At 52.3% G+C, this 9,808-nt stretch overlaps 1 pseudogene across 1 annotated transcript; it reads right to left on the bottom strand.

Annotated features, from left to right (window-relative positions):
- Positions 1-7,976: 7,976 nt before the first annotated feature.
- Positions 7,977-8,947, bottom strand: LOC308228555 (olfactory receptor 14C36-like; annotated as a pseudogene). The gene has a single exon. The product of its transcript is annotated as an olfactory receptor 14C36-like (transcript).
- Between the last annotated feature and the right edge of the window lie 861 nt (positions 8,948-9,808).

Genomic DNA, 9,808 nt, shown 5'->3' with positions numbered 1-9,808 from the left:
TCAGGAGGAACATCAATAAGACCTATACTTTGGACTTCCAGAGGGCAGATTTTGGCCTGTTTAAGAGGCTCATTCGGAGAGTTCCTTGGGAAACTGCCCTTGAAAACAAAGGAGTTCAGGAAAGATGGGTGTGCTTCAAAACAGAGATCTTGAGGGCGCAGGAAAAGTCTGTTCCTGCGTGCCGAAAGATGAGCCGATGAGGCAAGCGTCCAGCCTGGATGGGTACTGAGGTTATGAAGGAACTTAGAAATAAAAAGAAGGTGTATCATCTTTGGGAGGAGGGTAGGGTTTCTCAGGGAGGGTTTAAGGAGGCTGCTGGGGCATGTAGAAAGAAAATTAGGGAGGCCAAAGCTCAGTTTGAACTAAAATTGGCAACTTCTGTAAAGAATAATAAAAAAAGTTTTTATAAATATATCAATGGTAAAAGGAAGGGTAAGACTGATCTTTGCTACTTATTGGATGAGGCAGGAAACTTAGTAACTAAAGAGGAGGAGAAAGCAGAAGTGCTTAATGCCTTTTTTGCCTCAGTTTTCAGTAGGAAGACACCTTGTCCTCAAGATAACTGTACTTTGGGGTTGGTAGGTGGTGTTAGGGAGCAGAATGGTCCTCTTGTTATTCAAGAAGAGGAAATTAGAGAATTGTTGAGGCACCTGAACATTTACAAATCAATGGGACCAGATGGGATCCATCCCAGGGTGATGAGGGAGATGGCGGATGAGCTTGCAAAGCCGCTCTCCATCATTTACCAACAGTCGTGGCTCACTGGCGAGGTTCCAGATGATTGGAAGCTGGCCAATGTGATGCCCATTTATAAAAAGGGTAGGAGGGAAGATCCTGGTAATTACAGGCCAGTTATTCTGACCTCAGTGCCGGGAAAGTTAATGGAAAAGTTCACACTGAGTGCTATTAAGCAGCACTTAAGAAATGGCCAGGGTATTAGACCCAGCCAGCATGGGTTTATGAAGGGTAGGTCATGCTTGACCAACCCGATTTCCTTTTATGATCAGGTGACCCGCCTGGTGGATGTGGGAAGGGCTGTGGATGTTGTCTATTTGGATTTCAGCAAGGCTTTTGATACTGTCCCCCATAACATACTCCTGGAAAAGCTAGCAGCTCACGGCTTGGACAGGAGCACTCTTTGCTGGGTCAGTAACTGGCTGGATGGCTGGGCCCAGAGGGTGATGGTGAATGATGTTGCATCCAGCTGGCAACCAGTCACCAGTGGTGTCCCTCAGGGGTCTGTGCTGGGACCGGTGTTGTTCAATATTTTTATTGATGACATGGATGAGGGTATTGAGTCTTTCATCAGTAAGTTTGCAGATGACACTAAGCTGGGAGCTTCTCTCAATCTTTTGGAAGGAAGGAGGGCTCCGCAGAGAGACCTGGATAGGTTGGATAGATGGGCAGAATCCAATAAGATGAAATTTAATAAGTCTAAGTGCCGAGTCCTACATTTTGGCCATAAAAACCCTTTGCAATGTTACAAGTTGGGGACAGTGTGGCTGGATAGTGTCCAGGCAGAAAGGGATCTGCGGGTATTGGTGGATGGCCAGCTGAATATGAGCCGGCAGTGTGCCCTGGTGGCCAAGAAGGCCAATGGCATCCTAGCCTGCATTAGGAATGGTGTGGCCAGCAGAAACAGGGAGGTTATTCTTCCCCTGTACTCAGCACTGGTGAGGCTGCACCTTGAGTACTGTGTCCAGTTCTGGGCTCCTCAGTTTAAGAAGGACGTGGAAATGATGGAGCGCGTCCAAAGGAGGGCAACGAGGCTGGTGAGGGGCTTGGACCACAAGCCCTACGAGGAGCGACTGAGAGAGTTGGAGTTGTTTAGCCTGGAGAAAAGGAGACTCAGAGGTGACCTTATCACTCTCTACAACTTCCTGAAAGGAGGTTGTAGACAGGTGGGGGTTGGTCTCTTTCACCAGGCAGCAACTGACAGAACGAGAGGACACAGTCTCAAACTGCGCCAAGGAAGGTACAGGTTGGATATTAGGAAGAAATTTTTCACAGAAAGAATAACAAAATATTGGAATGGTCTGCCCAGGGTGGTGGTGGAGTCACCATCCCTGGATGTGTTTAAAAAGAGATTGGATGTGGCACTTGGTGACATGGTTTAGTAGAGGTGTAGGGCATGGGTTGGACTCGATGATCTTGAAGGTCCCTTCCAACCTGGTAATTCTGATTCTGATTCTGATTCTGATTCTTCGAATGGGATTGCTGTCTTCATTTGTTTCTCTTCAAAGAGAGAACACCAGCTTCTTTAAAGTGTTATTCCTCATGGCATGATTTTCACATTGGAAAAGAGCAAGGTCCTAACAGCCATCCCAATGCCAACTTACTCTCCTGTTGCAGAACAGTGAACAAAGCTTGAGATGAGCACTGCTGCTTTCATTTCACTTTGACCCGCCTTGCTCAACTCTGGTTCCTATGTGTTCCAGGGAAACAGCTTGAGCATCACACATTGATACACGATAGGAGGGAGTCCCAGGGAAGCCTCTCCACCCTAATGGCACATTGGAGCCAGCCTCTTGTTTCATTGCAGCCATCGGAATAGATACAAGATGTCCTGCAATGGGCAAGAATGCCATTGCTAAAGCTTATCTTCTGTATGCATTAAGAAAACACCTATGAAACAGGTGCCAGACATGACTTGGCATCATTTCCATAGTCATTATCATGTCACACAATTCAAGAATGACTTATTCCATTTGAATTCAATAACATTTTATAATGCAAAAAGATGTACTCCGGATCTTGGGAACTGATCCTCAAGGGCCAGGAAACATGTCTGCACTGGAAGTGTTTCCTTCTGTAACCAACCCTTTAATCCTGCAGACACATCTTTTACACTGGTCATCAACTCAGCGCTGATTCAGCACAGCAGGGCTTCCTCAAGGCTCAGCCCCTGGGCTTCTTTCAGAGGAGGTGGTGCTGTTGCCCTTGATCCTGGCTGTTCTCCAGGCCTGACCTGCCCTCAAGGGTCTCCACTGGGCTCTGCCAAGGCCAGCAACAGAGACAGGATGTTCTGCACAAATGTCTGCACCTGATCCTGGGGCTGACTCAGTGCTTAGAGCTCTTCTGCAGCCAAATTCAGATGGTGTTTTACAGTCATACAGTCACAGCCTGAATTGGGGTGGAAGGGACCTTAAAGCTCACCCAGTGCAAGCCCCTGGGTGCCCAGTGCCATGGGCACGATGCTGCCGCCATCACAAAGCCGTGGTGGTCGCTGTGGAGACGCCCATTGTGACAGGGCCCCCACGCTGAGCGTGGGCTATTGAAGGAGCCAGAGCCCTGCAGGAACCAGTGCAGAGGAGAGCCCTCCCTCGGGAGGCTGCATCTCCCGTGGCTGCCCTGCGCATCCAGGTACGTGTTCTTTGACTTTGCAATCCTGTTTTAGTGTTGCCTTGAAACACATGGTGGGTGCGTGCTCTAAAGGGAGGAGAAGCTGTCAGGAGATGTGCTGGTGCCATCCCAGCTGTAGGAGCAGGGGCTGGGTGAGGAGGAGGCGCTGGGCTTGTTCATGTGCTTGGAGCTGAGCTCTGCCTGCAGAGGTGCTGGGGGCGAAGCAGGAGCCTTCTGTGTGCAGGAGCTGCTGGTGTCAGAGGTGCTGAGAAGGTGTCAGGGCAGGAGCAGCCCCTGGGCAGTGCAGCTGCTGGTGCTGTCCCTGGGAGCTCAGCACAAGGGGACCTGCCTGGATCCGGCAAGGCCCGCGCAAGCCCCCCGGGCATTGCGGAAGGCAGGAGGGGTGCTGGCAGGTTCCAGTGATCCCTGTGCCAGGCATTCCACAAGTCACAGAAATTTCTAAACTGAAAAGTAAGAAAAAAACCCTGTCAAAATAACTTTTATCAGTTGCTCTTTGCAATCTTCCTGCGCTCGGAATGCTCCAATGTGCTGTGCAATCTGGAATGCTTGACAAAACCCAAAGGATTTAACGAGCCCCATGGTGTATTTGGGCTGAGTCCATGAACCTCAGGTGCTGAGAGGAGACTGAGGAAACCTCTCAAGAAGTCCAAGTCAGAAGCAAAGTCCCAAGTCCCTTCAGCATTAATGGACCCCACTGAGGGCTGTTACTGACAAAGCCTCCCCAGGGACTCCTTAAAGCAAGTAACTGCAGGCTGTGACTACTGGGAGACAAAGGCAAAATGCAGGTGTCTGGTGGTGAGAAAACCCTTGGTTTGTTTGATGAAGCAGAAAGGCCAAGCCCTGACCACAGCCCTTGCAGAAGTAGAGCCTGAAATCCTGAGAATGAAAGTTCTCCTCATAGGCCTTGATGAAAGAGGCAACTGCCATAGCCCAGGGCACAGAGACCTTTTGTTCTTTTGGGCCTTTCAGCCTTGCCAGAATCCTCACTCATCTCTGCTGCAGGCTGTCCTTCACTGGCCCATGCCTGCACCTCTTTCCCTTCAGGCTCTTGACACCCATCTTGCTTTCCCACCTGGCTCTCACCTGGCATTTCTGTACCTTCAGTCACATCTCTGCACCCATGGCTGTCTGCTCCTTGAAACACAAAGCCATGGGCTGAGCCAGACTCCCTCTGGGTGACCTCTTGCATCACAGCTCCACCTTTAGAGAGACATTTCTCTTACCTCACTTTTGAGTCTGAACCTTCCAAGCTGCACTTTGCAGAGGTTTCCTTCTCTTCCCGCTACAAAGAAAACCTCCCTCATCTCTGAAGCCACATTTCAAGTAGTTGTAGGCTGCTACTGTAGTGTCAATTCAGCAGGTGGAGTGAATATCCCTCAGCAAGGCCATCTAAAGGAGGCTTCTAGAGGAATGGGTGATGCCATCAGGATAGAGAACTAAGCACCATGGGAGAGCAGTGGGAAAAGGGAATGGTCTGGATTGAGAACTTCCTGGCAAGAGCCAGAAGGAAAGGTGGTGTCCTTGGGTGCAAGGTACCCCATGCTGTGGGAACAGGGCACCCCATCTGGGACAGCTTCCTGCCTGTAGCACCCTCTCTGCTGTGCACACCCCACTCTCTGCCCACACTCACAAGTGTCTCACAGAAGCTTTGCACTTCCCCTGCAGCAGTGACCCCTCACTGCAGGAGGTTCCTGCATTCTCCAGGCTCAGGGATGGATCCTGCATTCCAGGCAAGTTTGGGTAGTGCAGGAGAGGCAGACAGGAAGGTCGGCTCATGGGGCATGAGGAGCAGTGCTCAGGCACCCCCAGCAGTGGGCATGCCCCATGTGCCACGCTGAGGCATGTTCCCATGAGGGAAACTTCTCAGACAGCCTCTGGTTTGTCCAGGCTCTGCAGCCACACTCCAGGAACACCTCCTCCTCCTCCACCTACAGACATCAACTGCTCTCCATTGCTGGGCTCCGTCCTGCTTGTAAGGATTGGTTAAAGCCCTGAACCATCACCTTGCTTCTTGCTGACTTCCCTCCACCGTCCCTCACCTCCCTGCACACTGCTCATTGCCACCAGTAACTCACTGAAGAGTTAAGAAGCTCTCAAGGCTTTCCTCAGGGGGTGACCATGTTTCTCCATTGACCATTGATGGATCCATGGAGTGCCAGGTGTGAGGTTCCTGCAGAGGCAGAGCTGCCCCTGGGCAGAGCCCTGCTGCCGGGAGGGGTGTGCAGGGCAGAGCTGAGCACACAGCCCATGGGATGGGCTCTGGGAGCACTGAGAGGGAGCAGAGCTGGGCCCAGAGCAGCAGCTCCTGGCAGGGACAGCTCCAGGCAGCAGAGACATGGGCAGGGAGTGGGGGGAAAGTGCAGCCCAGGCCTGGGGAGGGTGCGTTCAGGCAGCTCTCTTGGTGTCTGGCACTGGAGGTGGCTGCTGGCCATGCTCTGCTGGGCACAGTCCTTTGCTTCTCCCCATGAGAACTCCGTGATCTGCCCTTTGAAACCGTGCTGCCCTGCTCTCAGCACAGGACAGGTGTTTGTGGGGGTTCTTAGGATCAATTTGTGTGTGAAGGTATCTTACACATGTGGTTAAAGCATAGAGCAAATGGGAAAGAACTCTCCTGGCTCTGCACTAAGCTACAAAGAGGTGAGAACTTCTCACTCTTTCAATACTCTTCAGGTTTTCGGTCATACAAAGAATGTTTTATACCCTAAAAAACCACCTCACCAATGTTATGCCAGTAAATAAATAACACAGTCAAAATGACTCTAAGGCCATGCTGAGCCTCTCTTATGCAGCCCAGAATCATCTGAGTCATGAGTACAAGTAGAGAACTTTATAATGAAGTTGGATTTCATCTGACATCCCTTGTGAACATCACAGCTGGGCAAAGCACTGCTTCAGAGATGAGTCCCATCCAACCTGGCCTTAAATTCTGCCAGGGATGGGGCAGCCACAGCTTCTCTGGGCACCCTGTGCCAGTGTCCCACCATCCTCAGAGGGAACAGCTTCCTCTGAATGTCCAAGCTAAATCACCCTTTTTTCACCTTAAATCCACTCCCCCTTGTCGTGTCACTGCACACCCTTGTAAAAAGACCCTCTCCAGATTTCTTGTAGGCCCTGGTTAGATATGGGCAGATTGCTACGATGTCTCCCTAGAACCTTCTATTCTCCAGGCTGAACACTCAAATCTGTCAACATGACTTCATCACAGAATTGCTTCAGCCCTCGTGGCATCTCAAAGGGCACAACTTCCTCCTAATGTCTGATCTAAATCTACCCATTTTCAGCCTGAAGCCATTCCCCTTATTCCTGTCACTGCACACCTTTGCAAAAAGCCCCTCTCCAGATTTCTTGTACACCCTGCTTACGTACAGCAGATGCTAAGATGTCCAACTGGGACCTTCTCCAGGCTGAACACTCCCAGCTCTCACAGCCTGTCTTCATCAGAGATGTTCTCCAGCCCTTAGAGCACCTCTGTGGCCCTTCGTAAGCCCATCATTGTAACATCATAAGAGAAGTTGGAAGGGACATCAAGAGGTCTCAAGTCAAACCCATCAGTAACAGGGTCAGAGCAAGTGGTTCAAGGCTTGATTCAGTCTGAGTTGGAAATCCCCAAGGCCAGAGACTGCACAGCCTCTCTGGGTGACCTGATGCAGCACTTGCCTGAGCCTATGGGAACAAGGTTTCCTTATGTCCTGGCTCAACGTCTCCTCTGTCACTATCCCCCATTGCCTTTTGTCCTCCCAACAGGCACCATGGTGAGGAGCCTGGCTCTGTATTCTCCATGGCCTCCTTGCCGGTACAGGCAGCCAGTCCCCAACAGCCTTCCCTTCCCAAGATCTCAGGTCCCCATCAGCCTTCCCTTCTCCGGGCTGGACAAGCCCAGCTCCCCCAGCCTCTCCCCACTGGCACCATAATCCAGTCCCTGCCTGTCCTCAGGGCTCATTGCTAAACCCACTCCTGTTTGCCAATAGCATTCCTGAATTGGGGATCTGAAACCTGGATGGAGTATTCCAGAGCATCCCTTCCCTTGTTCTCCTGCCGTGCTCCTGGTCATACAGCCCGCCATGCTGCTGTCCTCCCTTGCTGCCAGGGCACACGCTGCCTCCTGTCCAGCTCCTGCCCACCCAGACCTTTCCCATGGGCTGCTCCCAGCCAGGCAGCCCCAGCCTGGGCCATTGCAGGGGAGTCCCCTGCAGGGACCCCTGTGTCCCCTGCTCTCCTGCCCAGGACACCCTGAGAGCTCTGCAGCCCCCCCATGCCATCCCATCTCCCCACACCAGCACAACAACCCCGGCCCTTGGGCTCCCCAAGAGCTTTTCCTGCTCCAGGCACAGAGCAGCCATCCCAGAGCTGGAGCAGCCAGAAAGCTGATTTCATTCCCCTTCATTCCTGCCATGTGAGCACATAGCACAGACAAGAAGTTGCTGCAGGATCATTTATTTAACTCAAATACTGTGAGAGACCTTCACTGACACAAAGTCTGTGGGTCACACAACATGGGTGGCTAGTTAAGCTGGAGGAGATGAAAACTGACATTTCTATGAAGACAACATCACCACAAATTGAAACAGGAAAACAAATGTAAAGCAGCAAAGACAGACTTGGCCTGTAATGACCTACAATGGAAGCCTTTTGCAGAGGACAGCAGGCAGTGTATGGCTGCTGAAACACATCCAGTCAGCAGCTTCCTCACAGCATCCTTGAGCTCCTGATTCCGCAGGCTATAGATGAGGGGATTCACTGCTGGAGGCACCACTGAGTACAGCACTGACAGCACCAGATCCAGGGATGGGGAGGAGATGGAGGGGGGCTTCACGTAGGCAAATGCTGAAGTGCTGACAAGCAGAGAGAGCACAGCCAGGTGAGGGAGGCACGTGGAAAAGGCTTTGTGGCGTCCCTGCTCATTTGGGATCCTCAGCACAGCCCTGAAGATCTGCACATAGGACCCCACAATGAACACAAAACAGCCAATAACAATCAGGGCACTAAGCACAAGAAGCCCAACTTCCCTGAGGTAGGAATGTGAGCAGGAGAGCTTGAGGATCTGGGGGATTTCACAGAAGAACTGCTCCACAGCATTGCCTCGGCAGAGGGGCAGTGAAAATGTATTGGCTGTGTGCAGCAGAGCATAGAGAAACCCAGCGCCCCAGGCAGCTGCTGCCATGTGGACACAAGCTCTGCTGCCCAGGAGGCTCCCGTAGTGCAGGGGCTTGCAGATGGCCACGTAGCGGTCGTAGGACATGACAGTGAGGAGAAAATACTCTGCTGAAATGAAAAAGAGAAAGAAAAAGATCTGTGCAGCACAACCTGTGTAGGAGATGGCCCTGGTGTCCCAGAGGGAATTGACCATGGATTTGGGGACAGTGGTGGAGATGCAGGCCAGGTCCAGCAGGGAGAGGTTGAGGAGGAAGAAGTACATGGGGGTGTGGAGGTGCTGGTCGCAGGCTGTGCTGGTGATGATGAGGCCGTTGCCCAGGAGCGCAGCCAGGAAGATGCCCAGGAAGAGCCAGAAGTGCCAGAGCTGCAGCTCCCGCCTGTCTGCAAATGGCAGGAGGAGGAAGTGGGTGATGGAGCTGCCGTTGGACATCTGCTGCCTCTGGGCATGGGGCACTGTCAGAGCAGAAAAAGGCAGTTACAGGTTAGGACAGGAGGGATGTCAGATACAGAAGTTCAATTTACGCACTCACGACTCTGAGCACTTTCGGTCTGCATAGGAGAGGCTCAGCGTGACTTGGTCATGTTTTTCTGTAAGGCTGGTGGGTTGGTTTGTTTGGCTTTTTTTGTGGCTCTATTAGGGATAAAATTCCTAAGTTTTTGAAGGCAACTGTGAAGAGTTTCGGCGTGAGACAGACAAAAGTTCTCAACTGTCTGTGGGTTCGTGCCTACTCAAGGTTGCTGCAGAGTCCATCGGTCTGGTTCTCAGCTGCCCTGCACTTTCTAGAGGGACAGTCAGCTCCTTGCCCAGCAGAGCATGGCCAGCAGCCACCTCCAGTGCCAGACACCAAGAGAGCTGCCTGAACGCACCCTCCCCAGGCCTGGGCTGCACTTTCCCCCCACTCCCTGCCCATGTCTCTGCCGCCTGGAGCTGTCCCTGCCAGGAGCTGCTGCTCTGGGCCCAGCTCTGCTCCCTCTCAGTGCTCCCAGAGCCCATCCCATGGGCTGTGTGCTCAGCTCTGCCCTGCACACCCCTCCCGGCAGCAGGGCTCTGCCCAGGGGCAGCTCTGCCTCTGCAGGGGCTCAGGAGCAGCTCACACAAGTCCTGACAAGACTCTCGGTGCCTTCTCCAAAGCAGAGAAGGAAATTCCCAGCTCCCACTGCCCAACCTGCCCACCAAGAGTGGAAAACATCAGAGCTCAGGCTCCTTCCCTATCAGGCAATCGCTGCCTCAGTGTCTTTCAGCAGGACCCTCTGCAAACGTGCTCAGAGTGATGTGGAGCTCTGAGCAGCC

The sequence above is a fragment of the Psittacula echo genome (genome assembly GCF_963264785.1).
Source record: "Psittacula echo genome assembly, chromosome: 19".
Taxonomy (NCBI): Eukaryota; Metazoa; Chordata; class Aves; order Psittaciformes; family Psittacidae; genus Psittacula; species Psittacula echo.
This window is presented reverse-complemented; position numbering and strand designations above follow the sequence as displayed.